Source organism: Stenella coeruleoalba (genome assembly GCF_951394435.1).
Source record: "Stenella coeruleoalba genome assembly, chromosome: X".
Classification (NCBI taxonomy): Eukaryota; Metazoa; Chordata; class Mammalia; order Artiodactyla; family Delphinidae; genus Stenella; species Stenella coeruleoalba.
Genome location: NC_137152.1, coordinates 117,673,720 through 117,693,977, shown reverse-complemented (window position 1 = coordinate 117,693,977; position 20,258 = coordinate 117,673,720). Strand labels below are relative to the sequence as shown.

General features: G+C 39.2%; 1 long non-coding RNA gene across 6 annotated transcripts in view; it reads left to right on the top strand.

Moving 5' to 3' along the window:
* Window positions 1–20,258, top strand: part of LOC307179901 — a 552,143-nt gene that overhangs the window by 230,653 nt on the left and 301,232 nt on the right. For all 6 annotated transcript variants that reach the window (XR_013825591.1, XR_013825592.1, XR_013825593.1 and 3 more), the window contains exon 4: window positions 6,385–6,523. This is a non-coding gene — a long non-coding RNA (uncharacterized lncRNA). The remainder of the gene's footprint in view (window positions 1–6,384; window positions 6,524–20,258) is intronic.

Below are 20,258 nucleotides of genomic sequence, written 5' to 3'. Positions count from 1 at the left end.
TACCTCTGCCCCTAAGCTGACAGTGATCTATTAAACTAAATCATTTTGAATTACTGGCACAAAAGAAATACTTTCAGGTGTGGTATATGTTTGGCCTAAAATGGGTCCACCCTGCTACCCCTCCACCAAACTCTCCTCTCTAGTTGCTGAGCAACCAGTCTTCCTTCAAGTCAATGTTGAAATGTCTCTCTCCACTGTGAAGTCTCTCTCTAGCCACCAGACACAGTTGGTTGTCCTCTTGTTGGTATTTCCACAGTATGTAGTACATACTCTTTACTATTACGGTTATCTCACTTCATATTCATTCATTAATGTATTAGTCCCCTGCATAGGACCTTGAGCTCCTCAAGGGCAGAGAACACGTCCTGTTCATTTATATAGCACCTAGTCCAGTGCCTGGTACATGCAAAATAGTAGTCAATGAATAGGTATTGAATAAATTAGCAAGTATCCCATTTCTGCATTTAATCAGCATAGCATAGTAGTTTAGAGTAGGGGCTTGGAGATGTACTGTCCTAGATTCAAGTCCTAGCCTTTCCATGTATCAACCTTGTGATCTTTGCAAGTTACTTACCTTCTCTGTTTAGTTATCTGTAAAACTGGGATGCCAGTAGTGCCTGCCTAATGGAATTGTTGAGTGGATTCAATGAGGAAATAGATGTAAGGTACACGATGAAGTGCCTGAAACACACTAAATTTTAACAAATGTCTCTTGTTTCTTTCAAAGCCCCCGCTCCATCTCTCTCTTAAGAAACCAAAACTGCTTAGGTAAATGTTATTGATAGGGAGGGACTAGGGAGAGACTTTTTCCAGCCAAGTCCCGATCTGAAACAGGACATAAATTTATACTGAGTGAATATTCACCAGTACATATGTCCTTTGTGACAGATAAAACTATGTAGTATTGTATTTATGTTCAACTACAAATAAAACTGAAGTTCATCAAATTTCCCTTTTTTCTGCAATTACAGAGGAAAGGAAGGTGTGGGTTCAATTTAGAGACCCCACGGAAAACGTTTAACCCCATTTCTTGGTCAGTTTCAAGATAAATTGCTGAATATTATGCATGGGCCTGTTTCATTTTCAAGGATTCTTTTGCAGTGTTTTTCTTTAGATATGCATATACCCAGAAAAAATTGCAGGTTAACAGCTTGTATTCGAGGCTACTGTGAATCAGAAAGCCACGTAGAATCCTGTTGTTACTTTCAAAAATTATTTGAAGAATATCTTGTCTTACTGATAATACTATAATTACACTTTACACTGTTACCCTTTACACTCTTCATATTACTCAGCAAATTGTATCCTTTTGTATAAACTCTTTGTCCTTGAAAATAGGTCATTACAGCAAAGCAAACTCCAGCTTTCCAAGGCAGATAACTTTCCTGAGATATGTTTTAGATCTTCACAGGCTGCCTTTGTTCTGTTCTTGTTTATACTTTTCAAAGAGTTAGAAATAGCTGCAATGTATTTGACACAGCTACAGCTGCCTTTAAAAAATACTGCCTATCTGGTTGATGTAAAACGATGTAACCAAAAAATTGGGTGGGGGGTTTGGACAGGTAGCAGACTGTATGCTTAAGAATCCCCAGAATATTGCTCTGTCTAATATAGTAATTACAGTAATACACACACACACTGCATTCTGCCTATCATAAGGTAAACCATATTTTTAGTCAATAGGAATTCAATTCAAATAACGAAGGTTGGAAACAACCTCAGTGAACTTGAATAGGGCTCTGCAAAGAAAGTCTATAGTTTTATTTTTATTTATGTATTTATTATCATTTTGTTTCAAAAGATTTTATAACAGTTTAGGAGAAAGTTTGGTTTGCAGCTGCCAATCTTACTAAAAAACTCCGTGTTAAGAGTTGATGTTAAACTCCATATACATAAACCTCTTCGAAGCATACCAAACCAAGTAAGTCATCTTAAGTCATCCAGTTTCTGTAGGAAATCGTGTGCTTCAACAATGAGGCAGGAGGAAGGGAATGTGGTAAATCATGAGCTCTAATAGGAGCTATAGGATAGCAGGGACCTTGTCTACATTTTTTTCACTGCTACATATGCAGAACCCAGGAGAGGGCCTGACACATATTAGGTGCTTACTAAATATTTGTTGAATGAATAGATGAATGTTTATCTAATTATAAAGCCCATAGAGAGCCATGGCATAAATTTCGGAAAATATAGAAATTATATTAAAGAAGATAATTTTCAATTAAATACGAAGTTCTCACAAAAAAACCCCGGGGTACAGAATGGCTTTCAGTATAATAGTTCCACTTTTATCACACTAGTAAATATTGGGGTTTTTGTGACAGATTTCATTCTATTGCTTTATGAAGTTTGAAAAGAAATGGACTTAATGATCTCTAGGATCCAGTCTAATTCAGCTATTTGGTGATTCAGTGAAATCCATGATTATTAGTATAATCATTAACAATGCTATGATTTTCAACCCCATACCAATACGTATACACACAAAAAATAAAAATGGATTTGTACTGTCCACATAATACTCCTACCTTACCCTAGAAATGTAGAAATACTTTTTGTATTGTAAAAGGATAAACAATATTTTAGTTATTATATTTTGAGAACATAGTGGACAGTAGTGAGTAAGAGTTAATGGGAAGTCTTAAAATTATATTTACTACCTAGGGTATTTTGGGCCAAGAATTATTTGTACATAATATTTCAATTGTTCTATCCCGGCATTTTTAAAATCAATTTTCTTTTTAATAGTCTAGACAGCATTTTAAGAATAAATCCTTCTCTCAGATTTTGTAGTAGATAATTCCATTTTATTTTCCCCATAAAATGCATCAGTTCAAGTAAAGGCCATTCATCCTTTAGGCCTTAAAATAGTTATCCATGTTGACATATTAGTTGAGTTAACTGCTCCTGTATGTTTCAGAACCTCACTAACTATATATGGTTTTCAAATTGTGTGTGAGAAATTAATAGTCTCCGCTCAGTACTCACTGTTCAACTTTCTTAAACCCTATCTTATTTTTTTAAATTGAAGTGTAGTTGATTTACAATGTTGTGTTAATTTCTGCTGTACAGCAAAGTGACTCAGTTATACACGTGTACACATTCTTTTTTATATGCTTTTCCATTGTGGTTTATCACAGGATATTGAATAGAGTTCCCTGTGCTATACAGTAGGACATTGTTGTTTATCCATCCTGTACATACTAGATTGCATGTGCTCATCCCAAACTCCCAATCCTTCCCTCCCCCACCCACTTTCCCCTTGGCACCCACCAGTCTGTTCTCTATGTCTGTGAGAGTCTCTTTCTGTTTTGTAGATAGGCTCACTTGTGTTGTATTTTAGATTCCACATATAAGTGATATCCTATGGTATTTGTCTTTCTCTTTCTGACTTACTTCACTTAGTATGATAATCTCTAGTTGCATCCATGTTGCTGCAAATGGCATTATTTCATTCTTTTTTATGGCCAAGTAGTAGTCCATTGTATATACTTAAACCCTATTTTAAATGATCCATTATACAGGCAAAACTACCTTATTCCATGGGTAAAGTTTATCATTTATAGATCTGCATTTGCATGTAATTTCCCATATTTTAAATTCTGCACATTGAAAAAGATTTAAAATCCATTCATTTATGACTGACTGACTATAGGACTTAATAGTCCACTCATAGAGTTCTGGGGATGGACAGTGGTGATCGTTGCACAACAATATGAACGTACTTAATACCACTGAGTTGCACACTTAAAACTGGTGACTGTAGTAGGTTTTATGTCATGTTTATTTTACCACAATAAAATTATTATACAAAGGGAAATCTTTCTGATTTTGAAATAATCTACTGTGTGATGTTTCCTTTTTAATGTAAAGCTTTAAAAACTGTTTTGCCTTTTTTTTCAATTTCAGAATAGTAGAACTTTCAGATCACATAAAATATTTGAGCCACATCTGTATTTAAACTGATTTTGTTGGGAGATTTGAATCGAGTATATGTCGCAGAAGCTATGCAACTAGTCTGCCCATGTGGACAACAGTTATGTTTTAAAGGGAAAGGTCTGTGCAGTTTTCAAATAAGCTAAAGAACTTAATGAGTTAGGTGTGTACAAACACTACTGTAACTCAAACACATGATCTCCCACAAAGAGTGCAAATATTTGAGTAATCATTTCTGTCCATTTGGAACCATATCCTTTGGGTGTTAATATCTGGGGAATAATCAGCAAAGGCAAACATTATTTTTCTCTATTGCGTTGGGTAGAGAAATATGTGGAGATTAATGACATTTAAAAAATTCGCACTCAGATGTGTTGATCATGTCAGCATTATTTTAGTAAATGCCCTTCTTTCAAGGTAGGCAATGTTTTCACTTTAAAAGCAACAACAATAATCTTAATGTCCATTCAACTAGAAGGCTGAGATAGCAGTATCTGAACTGATGCCTATTCTCCACACTTTATAGGAGAGAATGATACAAAATTGAAATAAAAAAGAACTGAAAAAATTGTCTTCAAAAACCCCTGTGCCTTTTATGGTTAACTGTTAGCACCAATTTTTAAACACCCATTTTTAAGACATTTGCTTGGAATACACTGAATCACTAGAAAGAGTAGCATGGAAAATACCAGCTTCAGGTATTTCCTTCAGTTGATTTTAGGCCTCTTCTTTGAAAGTGTAGATACAGTTAAATGCTGAAACTCACTTTAACCGTGCTTATTTCTTGGCTGACATGATAACAATTACAAAAGGACCTGTTGACATTCTTATAAAAAGTTGACAATATCATTGTTTGCCATGAAATGTAGTTAAGAAAAAATATTCAGTGACACTTATAGATGATAAGATAGACTTTATTCAGGACCATTGTGCTATGTATAGGGAATACTGCATTGGGATTTTACAGTGGGGGAGAGAGATTGAGCTCAACTCTGAATACAGCATGTGCAAATGGAACATTATAGCCAAGGAGCAGAGTGGAGAGTCAGTGAATGGAAAATTACTAAGAGAAAATCAGGAGTAAGGGGGATTCTGGTTAAACTGACTTAGCAGGGTTATTGCTAAAACTGGATTTTGCAAGGAAGTGCACAGATGGGCCTAGGAGAAGGTTCAGGATCCTGACTAAGGTTTGGTTAAGCAAAGAATCTTTGTCAGTGTGTGGCAATACAGTAATGAATCAGTTCACTTTGTTATTTTCCATTGTAACCATTTTCATAGTTTTAATGTTTTTGTTTTTAATGGATAAAATATATTCCAGTTAAATGTACTATTTTTATTAGCTTTTTTACTTTGTTCTAGAAGAAATTTTTTTATGTTTAGGGGAAAAGGCTTAAAATAATTACTATTGATTTTAACTTCTTTATTTTTTGCTGAAAAAGCACTTGATGTTTAACAAACATGTTTATCATAAAAATTCATACATATAATTCCTCTTTAATCAAGCTCTAAATTAAAGTTTATTTTTCCTTTAATGCCTCTCAAACTCATCCCATATTCCTATAATTCAATAGCTCCTAGTCCACTGCCTCTTTATGCAGAGAATTGCATCTCAAAAACATTGGTTTCATCTCGTTTTTACCTGAATGCAGTTTTCAGTATCTTCCAGTAGTTGAAACAATAGAGGCAATGCTTTTTCTCTTCTTCTTTTTATCTTTATGTATATCGTGGATCTCAAATGTACAGAATTGATTAAATAGTAATCCTTGGCTCCTGATACACTGTTATTTGTCCATCAATGGTTATATTCTTTTCTATTCTGTATTTCATGACTTTATTTATTTACATATTTAAAAATTCACTTCCTAACTGCCTCTTTTGTGTCAGTCTGTTAAGGTCACCCTTAAAAAGGACAAATAGTACAGCACTTTGCCCTAATGGATTAATCAAGATTAAGAGTACCAGAACTTGGGATGTTGGGTGGGTGCCTCCCATTGAGAGAAACCGGGTTGGGAAGGGAGAAGTATACTAGGTAAGGGAAATAGTCGGGAAAGAAGGCGTGGTGTGTACATAGAGAATGAGTAGTTTTGACCAAAGCATAAAGTGGGCTAAGAGAAGTAGGAAGAGACCACATTGTTAATGACTTTGAATTTCAGTTTTATTACATAGGGAGAACTTTTGCACAAGTAAGTGACGTAGTCACTTTTGAACTTTAGGATAATTCCATCCATCAAGGCACAGTGTGGTAGATGGGTTTGGGAGAAATAGATATGGATGTGCTAGAAGGAATTGGGAAGGAGAGCCTGGAAGTAGTAAGATCTTAGCTGCTCAGAATTTTCAACACACCTATTTATATTAGCTTCCAGTAAGGTTTATCCCATTGCCTGTGGAGTCCTTTTTTTTTTTTAAAGACTACTCCTGACATTTTCTCTCTTTTTTTTTTTTTTGCAGTACCCAAACATGTGGGATCTTCCTGGACCTGGGCACGAACCCGTGTCCCTGCATCGGCAGGCGGACTCTCAATCACTGCGCCACCAGGGAAGCCCCATTTTCTCTTTTGATCTCTGGAAGTTCATAGGTATTTACTGAGGTGAGAATGAACTGATTCCCTAGTGTTTGCTAATTATAATCATGTGTCAGCAAGGGCTGGAACACATGGCATCTATGGGGATTTGCTGCAGCGTTAGCAAGCTATTGGTATTCAGAATACTCAGTTTGCTAGAACATTTAAAATTAAGTTGAAATATATTTGTCTGTTGCTGCATTTAAATGTTTTAATTGTCTTCAAATGCTTAATAGTCTGAATACCAAAGTGCCTGGAGAGCCTTGGCAAGGAATGGTAAATAAAACATATGCCCCCTACTGTGATTTATGGGAGTCAGGTCAAATTGTTTTGTTTGTTTATGCATTAGCAGAAAAATTGGATGTGATCCCGTAGTGGTGGTACCAAGTAGTATCCAAGGACTCTCATTTTGGTAAATCCAGCATGAAAAGGCAGGCCTCAGTGTTTTCATTAAATAGAATTATTCTGTGAAACAGAAGCCACTCTCCAGTTCTACAGTCAATCAGCACCTGCCATTGTAAGGGTTTGTGCTAAGAGAGAGAAGCTAAAGAGCAAGGTTTCTCAGTTTCCACAGTACTGACATTTTGGGTTGAGATAATTTTTTTCTTTGGGGATTGTCCTGTGCACTATAGGGTATTTAGCGGCATCCATGGTCTCTCCCCAGTGGATGCCCGTAGTGACCCTCACGTACTCAGTTGTTAATAACCTAAAATATCTCTACACATTGCTAAATGTCCCTTGAGGCACAAAATCACCCCCTGGTTGAGTACCATTGGTATCGAGTCTATTCTTATCCTCAGGAAGCTTACAATCAAGCCATTTTATGGCCCAGATTTTGGAATCAAGAAGCCTCAGGTTTGAATCTTCACCCTGCCATTTACTAGTCATGTGACCTTAGGTAAGGTACTGAACCACTCTGAGATACACTGTCTTTACCTTTAAGGACACTTAAGGAAAATACTACTGAGTTTGCAGAGTTATTGTGAAGATTATAGAAAAGTAAAGAATGTTGTAAATAACATATGCTAAAATGGTTGCTAATCTAAAGTTTCCAAGACCAACTGTGCTTATTGTGTTACATGACTCTTATTGAAGTATGGTTTTCGCAGGGTTATACCCAGTAGTGGGATTGCTGGGTCGTATGGTAGTTCTATTTTTAGTTTCCTAAGGAACCTCCATACTGTTCTCCATAGTGGCTGTATCAGTTTACATTCCCACCAACAGTGCAAGAGGGTTCTCTTTTCTCCACGCCCTCTCAGGCATTTATTGTTTGTAGATTTTTTAATGATGGCCATTCTGACTGGTGTGAGGTGATACCTCATTGTATTTTGATTTGCATTTCTCTAATGATTAGTGATGCTGAGCATCCTTTCATGTGTTTGTTGGCAGTCTGTATATCTTCTTTGGAGGAATGTCTGTTTAGGTCTTCTGACCATGTTTGGATTGGGTTGTTTGTTTTTTTGATATTGAGCTGCATGAGCTGCTTGTAAATTTCGGGATTAATCCTTTGTCAGTTACTTCATTTGCAAATATTTTCTCCCATTCTGAGGGTTGTCTTTTCGTCTTGTTTATGGTTTCCTTTGCTGTGCAAAAGCTTTGAAGTTTCATTAGGTCCCATTTGTTTATTTTTGTGTTTATTTCCACTTCACTAGGAGGTGGGTCAAAAAGGATTTTTCTATGATTTATGTCATAGAGTGTTCTGCCTATGTTTTCCTCTAAGAGTTTTATAGTGCCTGGCCTTACATTTAGGTCTCTAATCCACTTTGAGCTTATTTTTGTGTATGGTGTTAGGAAGTGTTCTAAATTCATTCTTTTACATGTAGCTGTCCAGTTTTCCCAGCACCACTTATTGAAGAGGCTGTCTTTTCTCCATTGTATATTCTTGCCTCCTTTATCAAAAATAAGGTGAATATATGTGTTTGGCTTTATCTCTGGGCTTTCTATCCTGTTCCATTGATCTATCTTTCTGTTTTTGTGCCAGTACCATACTGTCTTGATTACTGTAGCTTTGTAGTACAGTCTGAAGTCAAGGAGCCTGATTCCTTCAGCTCCGTTTTTCCTTCTCAAGATTGCTTTGGGTAGTATAGTCATTTTCACAATGTTGATTCTTCCAATCCAAGAACAATGGTATATCTCTCCATCTGTTGGTATCATCTTTAATTTCTTTCATCAGTGTCTTGTAGTTTTCTGCATACAGGTCTTTTGTCTCCTTAGATAGGTTTATTCCTAGGTATTTTATTCTTTTTGTTGCAGTGGTAAACGAGAGTGTTTCCTTACTTTCTCTTTTCAAATTTTTCATCATTAGCATATAGGAATGAGAGAGATTTCTGTGCATTAATTTTGTATCCTGCTACTTTACCAAATTCATTGATTAGCTCTAGTAGTTTTCTGGTAGAGTCTTTAGGATTCTCTATGTATAGTATCATGTCATCTGCAAACAGTGACAGTTTTACCACTTACTTTCTGATATGGATTCCTTTTATTTCTTTTTCTTCTCTGATTGTTGTGGTGAAAACTTCCAAAACTATGTAGGATAATAGTGGTGAGAGTGGACACCCTTGTCTTGTTCCTGATGTTAGTGGAAATGGTTTCAGATTTTCACCATTGAGAACGATGTTGGCTGTGGGTTTGTCATATATGGCCTTGATTATGTTGAGGAAGGTTCCCTCTATGCATATTTTCTGGAGGGTTTTTATCATAAATTGTTGTTGAATTTTGTCAGAAGCTTTTTCTGCATCTATTGAGATGATCATATGGTTGTTCTCCTTCAATTTGTTAATATGGTGTATCACATTGATTGATTTATGTATGTTGAAGAATCCTTGCATTCCTGCGATAAACCTCACTTGATCATGGTGTATGATCCTTTTAATGTGCTATTGGATTCTGTTTGCTTGTATTTTGTTGAGGATTTTTGCAATCTATGTTCATCAGTGATACTGGCCTATAGTTTTCTTTCTTTGTGACATCTTTGTCTGGTTTTGGTATCAGGGTGATGGTGGCCTCATAGAATGAGTTTGGGAGTGTTCCTCCCTCTGCTATATTTTGGAAGAATTTGAGAAGCATAGGTGTTAGCTGTTCTCTGAATGTTTGATAGAATTCGCCCGTGAAGCCATCTGGTCCTGGGCTTTTGTTTGTTGGAAGATTTTTAATCACAGTCTCAATTTCAGTGCTTGTGAATGGCCTGTTTATATTTTCTATTTCTTCCTGGTTCAGTCTTAGAAGGTTGTGTTTTTCTAAGAATTTGTCCATTTCTTCCAGGTTGTCCATTTTATTGGCATATAGTTGCTTGTAGTAATCTCTCATGATCCTTTGTATTTCTGCAGTGTCAGTTGTTACTTCTCCTTTTTCATTTCTAAATCTATTGATTTGAGTCTTCTCCCTTTTTTTCTTGTTGAGTCTGGCTAATGGTTTATCAATTTTGTTTATTTTCTCAAAGAACCAGCTTTTCATTTTATTTATCTTTGCTATTGTTTGCTTCATTTCTTTTTAATTTTTTTCTGTTATGATGTTTATGATTTCTTTCCTTCTGTTAGCTTTGGGGATTTTTATTCTTCTTTCTCTAATTGCTTTAGGTGTAAGGTTAAGTTGTTTATTTGAGATTTTTCTTGTTTCTTGAGGTAGGATTGCTATAAAACTCCCTCTTAGGACTGCTTTTGCTGCATCCAGTAGGTTTTGGGTCATGATGTTTTCATTGTCATTTGTTTCTAGGTATTTTTTGATTTCCTCTTTGATTTCTTCAGTGATCTCTTGGTTGTTTAGTAGTGTATTGTTTAGCCTCCATGTATTTGTATCTTTTATAGATTTCTTCCTGTAATTGATATCTAGTCTCATAGCACTGTGGTCGGAAAAGATACTTGATATGATTTCAGTTTTCTTAAATTTACCAAGGCTTCATTTGTGACCCAAGATATGATCTGTCCTGGAGAATGTTCCATGAGCACTTGAGAAGAAAGTGTATTCTGTTGTTTTTGGATGGAATGTCCTATATATATCAACTAAGTCCATCTTGTTTAATTTATCATTTAATGCTTGTGTTTCCTTGTTTATTTTCATTTTGGATGATCTATTGGTGAAAGTGGGGTGTTAAAGTCCCCTACTATGATTGTGTTACTGTCGATTTCCCCTTTTATGGCTGTTAGCATTTGCCTTATGTATTGAGGTGCTCCTATGTAGGGTTCATAAATATTTACACTTATATCTTCTTCTTGGATTAATCCCTTGATCATTAAGTGGTGTCCTTCTTTGTCTCTTGTAATAGTCTTTATTTTAAAGGCTATTTTGTCTGATATGAGGATGCTACTCCAGCTTTCTTTTGATTGCCATTTGCATGGAATATCTTTTTCCATCCCCTCCCTTTCAGTCTGTATGTGTCCCTAGTTCTGAAGTGGGTCTCTTGTAGACAGCATGTATACAGGTCTTGTTTTTGTATCCATTCAACCCCTCTATGTCTTTTCGTTGCAGCATTTAATCCATTTACATTTAAAGTAATTATCAGTATGTATGCTCCTATTACCATTTTCTTAATTGTTTTGGGTTTGTTATTGTAGGTCTTTTCCTTCTCTTGTGTTTCCTGCTTAGAGAAGTACCTTCAGCATTTGTTGTAAAGCTGGTTTGGTGGTGCTGAATTCTCTTAGCTTTTGCTAGTCTGTAAAGGTTTTAATTTCTCTTTCAAATCTGAATGAGATCCTTGCTGGGTAGAGTAATCTTGGTGGGTTAGTTTTTCCTTTTCATCACTTTAAACATGTCCTGTTACTCCTTTGTGGCTTGCAGCGTTTCTGCTGAAAGATCAGCTGTTAATCTTATGGGGATTCCCTTGTATGTTATCTGTTGCTTTTCCCTTGATGCTTTTACTACTTTTTTCTTTGTATTTAATTTTTGATAGTTTGATTAATATGTGTCTTGGTGTGTTTCTCCTTGGATTTTTCCTGTATGAGATTCTCTGCACTTCCTGGACTTGATTGACTATTTCATTTCCCATATTAGGGAGTTTTTCAACTATAATCTTTTCAAATATTTTCTTACTCCCTTTCTTGTTCTCTTCATCTTCTGGGACCCCTATAAATTAAATGTTGGTGCGTTTAATGTTGTCTCAGAGGTCTCTGAGACTGTCCTCAATTCTTTTCATTCTTTTTTCTTTATTCTGCTCTGCAGTAGTTATTTCCACTATTTTATCTTCCAGGTCACTTATCCGTTCTTCTGCCTCAGTTACTCTGCTATTGATTCCTTCTAGAGATTTAAAAATTTTATTTGTTTGTGTTGTTCATCATTGTTTGTTTGCTCTTTAGTTCTTCTAGGTCCTTGTTAAACGTTTCTTGTATTTTGTCCCCTCTATTTCCAAGATTTTGGATCATCTTTACTATCATTAGTTTGAATTCTTTTTCAGGTAGACTGCCTATTTCCTCTTAATTTTTTGGTCTGGTGGGGTTTTACTTTGCTCATTCACCTGCTGCCTATTTCTCCACCTTCTCATTTTGCTTAACTGACTGTGTTTTGGGTCTCCTTTTCTCAGGCTTCAGGTTCTTAGTTCCCGTTGTTTTTGGTGTCTGACCCCAGTGGGTAAGGTTGGTACAGTGGGTTGTGTAGGCTTCCTGGTGGAGGGCCTCGTGTCTGTGTTCTGGTGGATGAGGCTGGATATTGTCTTTCTGGTGGGCAGGACCACATTTGGTGGTGTGTTTTTGGGTGTGTGTGACCTTATTACGATTTTAGGCCGCCTCTCTGCTAATGGGTGGAGTTGTGTTCCTGTCTTGCTAGTTGTTTGGCATGGGGTATCCAGTACTGGAGTTTGCTGGTTGTTGAGTGGAGCTGGGTCTTAGCAGTGAGACAGCGATCTCTGGGAGAGCTCTTGCCAATTGATATTACATGGGGCTGGTTGGTTTCTGGTGGTCCAGGGTCCTTAATTCAGCACTCACACCTCAGAGGCTCAGGCCTGACACCTGGCCAGAGCACCAAGACCCTGTCAGCCACACGGCTCCTAAGAAAACGGAGAAAAAAAAGAAAGAAAAAACATAAAATATAATAAGTTATTAAATTAAATTAAAAAGTAATAGGACTTCCCTAGTGGCGCAGTGGTTGAGAGTCCGCCTGCCAATGCAGGGGACACGGGTTCGTGCCCCGGTCTGGGAGGATCCCACGTGCCGCGGAGTGGCTGGACCCGTGAGCCATGGCCGCTGAGCCTCTCGTCCGGAGCCTGTGTTCCGCAATGGGAGAGGCCACAGCAGTGAGAGGCCCGTGTACCGCAAAAAAAAAAAAATAATAATAATAAAAAAAGAAAAGAAGGGAGCAACCAAGCCAGTAAATAAATCCACCAATGATAGCAAGTGCTAAAAACTAAACTAAGATAAACCTATGAATCAGAAACTAGTCTGTCGCATACAGCAAACCCCAAGTCTACTGTTGCTCCCAAATTCCACTGCCTCAGTATTGGGATGATTGGTTGTCTATTCAGGTATTCCACAGATGCAGGGTATATCAAGTTGATTGTGGAGCTTTAATCCGCTGCTTCTGAGGCTGCTGGGAGAGATTTCCCTTTCTCTTGTTTGTTCTCACAGCTCCCAGGGGCTCAGCTTTGGATTTGGCCCTGCCTCTGCGTGTAGGTCGCTGGAGGGCGTCTGTTTTGTGGTCAGACAGGACGGGGTTAAAGGAGCCGCTGATTCGGGGGCGCACTCAGGCCGGCGGGGAGGGAGGGGCACGGAGTGCGGGGCGGGCCTGCGGCGGCAAAGGCCGGCGTGACTTTGCACCAGCCTGAGGCCCGCCGTGCGTTCTCCCGGGGAAGTTGTCCCTGGATCCCGGGAACCTGGCAGTGGCGGGCTGCACAGGCTCCGCGGAAGAGGGGTGTGGAGAGTGGCCTGTGCTCGCACACAGGCCCCTTGGTGGCGGCAGCAGCAGCCTTAGCGTCTCCCGCCCGTCTCTGGGGTCCACGCTTTTAGCCGCGGCTCACGCCCTTCTCTGGAGCTCCTTTAAGCAGTGCTCTTAAACCCCTCTCCTCACGCACCAGGAAACAAAGAGGGAAGAAAAAGTCTCTTGCCTCTTCGGCAGGTGCAGACTTTTCCCCGGACTCCCTCCCGGCTAGCCGTGATGCACTAACCCCCTGCAGGCTGTGTTCAAGCAGCCAACCCCAGTCCTCTCCCTGCGCTCCGTCCGAAACCGAAACCGGAGCCTCAGAGCCTCAGCTCCCAGCCCCACCCGCCCCGGCGGGTGAGCAGACAAGCCTCTCGGGCTGGTGAGTGCCGGTCGGCACCGATCCTCTGTGCGGGAATCTCTCCGCTTTGCCCTCCGCACCCCTGTGGCTGTGCTCTCCTCCGCGGCTTCGAAGCTCCTCCCTCCGCCTCCCGCAGTCTCCGCCCGCAAAGGGGCTTCCTAGTGTGTGGAAACTTTTCCTCCTTCACAGCTCCCTCACACTGGTGCAGGTGCCTTCCCTATTCTTTTGTCTCTGTTTTTTCTTTTTTTCTTTTGCCCTACCCAGGTACGTGGGGAGTTCTTGCCTTTTGGGAGGTCTGAGGTCTTCTGCCAGCCTTCAGTAGGTGTTCTGTAGGAGTTGTTCCACGTGTAGATGTATTTCTGGTGTATGTGTGGGGAGGAAGGTGATCTCCACGTCTTACTCTTCCGCCATCTTCAAGGTCCCCCCTCTGATATCTTTAAGTACCTTTTGTCTTACATACATGTCTTTTATGACATTTTTCACAAGTTTTAATAGTTTATTGTTAGTGTCTGTCTTTCATGCTAAAAATAGGTAGGGAAATGACATTTCTACAACCACCATAATGCATATATGAAAGCATAGCTAATTGATGGTGCCGTAATTTTCTGCTGCAGCCCCAGAATCCACTTAAAAACAGCAAAAACCTTAAAACAAAGGAGGAATATTTTTAAATGTTTAAATGTTGATATTTACGTAACTCGATATTTACAATTAGGTCTTTCTGGAACCTGAACTAACTTTTCAAGCCCAGAAGAACTTCTAATAGTAAAATATTAATGAGTAAATTATCCTTTTTGCATGGAGTACCAAGAAATAGTCAATATAGGACTGGACTGTCAGTAATGACCTGATTAATATTTCTTATTACTGGTAAAAAAAATATATATATGCTCTCCCTCTGATAAAGCAGTTTTAGGATATGAGAAATCTATCTTTCTAAATATAAATCCAGGGCTGACAAATAATTTTTAAAATATATTTTTAAAAAATCAAATGTTTTCTGTAATATTGTACTTCCACATTTTATCTTATTTGCATCACAATTAAATCATTTGGGGGTTGTATTCATGGGCCAGATTGTCAGAGCTTTGCCTTTCCGTTATAAACAACCTTTAGAATGAAATCTCCTTTATTATATTTTTAATAAGGACCAAATGAGATTTATAGAATACATTTAATAATTTTATAGTTGGGTCGGTTATTCTGCTTTTCTTTCCTTTCTTTGAAATTTAATATGTGAAAATTGGTATTTTATAATCTTAAGGAAATCGATCAGACTGCATTTTTCAAACCTATTATCTTAGCGTGGCTTATAGTAATCCTTCACTTTAAAATCTCTTTTATGGGTATTTAATATGTTGGGATATTTTACATTCTTGCTTGCGTTCTTTCTCGATGGCAGTTATTGAAAAAAACAAATATATATATATATAGTCACTGTGATTTAGGGGCCAGAAAACCAGTGTCCATGTGGGGGTAAATATAGACCACAGCTGCTTATTTTTACAAATAAACTTTGTTGGAACATAGCTGTACACTTTTACTTACATAGTGTCTGTGGTTGCTTTTGTGCTAACACAACAGAAACCTATATAGCCTACAAAGCCTAAAGTATTTACTACCTGACCCCTTACAGAAAATGTTTACTGACCCAGTATTTTATAGATCAGAACAGTGAATCTCAGAGAAGTCCAGTAACCTGCCCAAATTCACACTAATATGTAACTGACAGAGCTGAGACTTAGATCCGGTCTCCCAGATTCTAGGACCCCTGCTTACAATGTATATATCATAATTCCTCATTATCTTATTGGGCTATTATTATATTATTACTCTCCTATTCTCACCAGTGGTCACAGCTTTTATCTTTTTCCCCCCAAATATTGGATATTTCATTTTATTTTCACTTTTTATAAGTCAAATCTCCAGTCAACACAACTGGTATTTGCAAACCTGCGCAACTTTTAGTTAGTTGCCACATGAAGTCTTAACAAAAATCTTCTAGATTTACCATAAAAAAGGAGCCTGCTGAGAAGATTGGCAATAGCAGAAACCAGCGTATATGAAGGCTCTGTCCTACGTGCATTTTTAAAATATGGCATTACCTAGAGTTTTTTTAATATATATTTATAGCTAGAGTTTTAATGACGTGTACAGTAGGAAAATAAATGAACACATAAAATGCTGTTAGAGAAATTTGAATCTCCCATTGAAAAATCGATTCCATTTTACAAAAACTAGCTCTTCCCACAAGACATTGTGGTTTACAGAGGCTAAATTTTAAAATCTGCTGTCTATATCCATAAATCTATGTATCTATCCAGTGATATATCTACATCTTGGCATGGATGTCCATGGAGTGATCTGAAGAGTAAATGAGCTGCATAATGATGTGCATAGTGTGTTCTAATGTTTATAGGAAAATAAACACCCCATACAGGGCATTATAGTGGAATTTCTCTCCCTCCCCCGCCGACCCCCTCCTTCCTCTCCCTCTCCCTCTTTCTCCTTTCCTCCCTCTTTCTCTCTCTCTTTCTTTGTATATGACAGATATACTTCAGTGAAACCCATGAGGTAGATACTGGGGGTTAAAATGGGATGTAAAGAGAAAATTATGTAGTGGGAGATTATTAAATGTTGCATTATATGCAACATTTAAGGGTATAAGGTATCTTTCTATTTCTTATGACTGCACATGGCTTGACGATGATCTTAATTTTTAAATAAAATTAAAGCAAGTTTGTGGCATCATTTAAATGCTACTAAACTCTCAACAAAATAACAATCGTAATATTAAAAAGAAATGTAATATTGATGTACACAAGAACATTGACTCTCTATGCTGAGTAACAGAAGCTGGAGAAAAATGAGTACATACTGATTCCATTTATATAAAATGCTAGAACATGTAATCTATGGAGACAGCAAGCAAATCAGTGGTTATCTGAGGATGGGGGTGCAGAGAGGGACAAGAGGAAGCAATTGTCAGGGGGTAAGGGGAGACTTATGGGGGTGATGGGTATTTTCACACTTATAATTGTGGTAATGGTTTAACAAGTATACACATATGACCAAACTCATTCAGCGGTCACTTTAAGCATGTGCAATTTATTATATGTCAATTATACTTCAATAAAACCACTTAAAAGGATCGTCTCTTCAGAGAAAAAACAACAAGAACTTTGGAAGGAATAGAGATAAAAGATGTTTGGAGGGGAGATGATGTTGTTTTAGAATTCTTTGTAGACAGTTGCCTGTACTGAGAGCAGACAGCTCTTACTTCCCTGCCCTTGGGAAGCCACTGCTCCACCTTAAGTTTCTTTAGAAAGTGGGCTGATCAGTGTTGAGTTTGTGGCTTCCATCCACCATTATTTGAGTCCTCAGGGTGCTTTCAATAACTTTTAGTAGGGTGAGATTTTTGGCCCTCTGGAGGACCCTTAGTCGCTGGCATCGTAGGGTGAGACGTAGCAAACACTTGTATGACGTAGGTGGCCTGGAAGTGACTTGTCTATTTCTTGGGATGATACTGCCACCTACACACCTCAAACCACATAGGTTCTGGCAATGTACACTTTGTCGTGCCCCTCGTCCAGCCCCCTACCCCAAAGACAGAAACGCCAAGCCCCTTTCCACCTTGCCTGTGGGTTCAAGTGTTAAGTAGGAAATTTATCTTCAGCACTCAGTCCTGACCCATTCCTTATCCCCACTGTCTGGTTAACTGTGATTGTGCCAGTGTCCCCCGCAACCTTGCAGGACTCAATGTCCCTCCCTCCTCACACACCTGCCTCTTCCCTTCCTTCCCTGCTCCCACCATGAGAGAACTCGCAGAAACACACAGAAATTTTCACAAGTTGATTTTTATTTAATTAGCATCCGTGTACCCTGATGTTGTAAAATTCCGTGTCTACACAGTTGGCCATTTCTCAGACCTCAGACTTGGCAGATATTTCTGAGGTCTCTGGCCTCCCCCTGAGCTTTACTGGCTCACCAGCTCTTCGCTTGGAGGGGTGTTGCCGTATGGCAGTTGGTTCTGCGCGGCCTCTTGGTTCTGCTTGGCCTCTTGGTTCTGCTCTGCATTATTCTGATGTTGATTTAGTGTCTCATCCAGCCTGTGAGAACAGCTGGAGAGTCTTTGTCTTGTAGCTTTCTTCTGCTGTTTTGTGGAGTGGACAGCTTTCTTAGAGGCTTTTTTATTCAGACTCCTTTGACGGGGTTTCCTCACGGTCCTGGCTGTCTTCAGCACCTGGAAGGACAACAGAGTGAAGTCAAAAGGACATTGGATTACGGAGAAGAAGATGGCTATTGATGGAAAGGGAGACTTCATGAGAAGGGGTCAGGGCTGAGGAGGGGGTTTTTGCCAGGCAGGGAGAGGGTAGGATTCTTGGGGGAGAGGGAATCCATGAAGAAAACAGCTTGGGTAGGGTCATCTTACGTGGCCACCATGTCTAGGTCTGAGGTTATAGGGAGCCTCATCCACCCTTCTACGTTTGGCTCTCGAGGGTTTTCGATCCATGTCTGTATCAGGCTCTCGTAGTCTTTGGCACACCTCAGCTGTATTGAAGCCTACCAGTGGTCTACTCCGGGCCTACTGACCATGCTATATATACAGCTCCCCAGGACGATGAAGGGTCCGTACCCTCAGCCAATGGTGGCTAAGGAGGGACTTAGCCATCACAAAGCAGCCCTTGTGACACGTCTGTTGATGTAGCTCAGACATTTCAAAGAACCATTCCTGACACCTGGGGCGGGGTGGGGGGGGGATGATGATGAGGCGGGGTGGGGGGGGATGATGATGAGGCCAGGATGGCTCAGTTAGAGAGAAGAGTCTTCCCAAGCCGAACTGCCACCTTCCTCATATCCCTATATTCAGTTGTGGTGGTGCACATGGTAGAGAACAAACCTTTCCTCCAAGCTATTCTCCAAGGCCACCCCTACTCAGTGGTTTATTCTGAGATCTCCCACCCTTAGTTATCAGCTAGTGTTTTGGATATCTTACTTAAAATCCCTCCAAAAGCTGTATGGCTGAATTTAAATATTGGTGGAGATATGAATCATCTTACAAACTAACAAAAAGACAGCTCCCATGAATAAACATCTCCCTACCTAGAGCATCTGGCATTAAAGCCTGCTGATTTTGATTAAATTATCTTCGGCCCGCGCTGCAACTTAAAGACAGGGATTAGAATTAACTGCCCACTCATGAAGGTTGCTTTTATTTTTTCTTTTATTCTATTCTTGGACTCTGGCCATATTGTCATCATTGAGTTTGACAAGGTTCTTTCTCCTACAGTTTTTCTATTTTTCTTTCATCCTAGAGTCCAACACTCATTTCCTTCCCACAATTAGGCACCTACTCGGATGTGTTTGAATCATGCCCTCGTATATGTTTGTACTCTTGCGAAACATATAGCCTTATGAAATGTGTGTGTGTGTGAATATGGTGCATTGTGCCGTAGACCTCGTTCTGTTTCTTACCTTATGCTTTTAAGTTCAACTTATGTAGCTATATGTATCTCTAGCTAATTGTTTCTAACGCTGCATCATATTCCATTAGAACGAATACCCAAGTATAACTTGTCCATTCCTTCCTCTTTTGAGGGACATCTATGTTGGCTCTCCACTCCACTGCCAGAAACATTGCTATGAGGAGCATTCTCATTCATGTCTCCCTATGGACTTCTGCATATATTTTTCTGTAATATACGCTCAGGAATAGAATTTCTAGGTCATAGATATCCTTAGTCCGTTTGAGCTGCTAGAACAGAATACCATAGACTGGTGGCTTAAGCAACAAACATTTACTTCTCACAGTTCTGGTGGCTGAAAGGCCAAGATTAGGATGCCAGCATGGTTGGGTTCTGGTGAGGGCCCTCTTCCTGCTTATGTCCTCACATGGCCTAGCTCAGTGTGTACACACAAAGAGAGAGACAGCTATCTCCTGTGTCTTCCTCTTTTTCTAAGGGCATTAATCCCATCATAAGGCCCCCATCCTCATGACCTAATCCAACTTTAATTTTCTCCCAAAAGCCCCACGTCCAAATACCATCACATCTAGAGGGCTAGGGTTTCAGCATATGGATTTTGGAGGGACACAAACATTGTCTATAAGCAATATTTTTTTCTAAATACTGCCAGGTTGCTCTCCAGAGTGACAGTACCAGTCTGTTTTCCCAATAGAATTCTATTGTTACTTGTTTCCCTGCATACTCATCAATACACAGTGTGGAAGCAGCTTCTGATATGACTCCCAATAATCCCAGCCTCCTGATGTTCACATGCTTGTGTAATCCACTCTCCTTGAGTGTGGGCTGTGCCTAGTGTCCTGCTTCTAATGAGTTGAATCAATAGAAGCCAGCAAAAGTCATAGGATGTGATCAACATGATTAAGTTTCCTCTTGCTAGAACTTTGTTGCTGACGGTCTCTCTTGCCCCCTTGTTTTCTCATTCTGATGAAAGCATATTGTGTGGTGCTCAGTGAAGAGACTCGCATATCAAGGAACAGCTCCCGAGGACCTGAGCTTTTTAGTGCAACGACCCACAAGGAGCTGCGTGCTACCAACA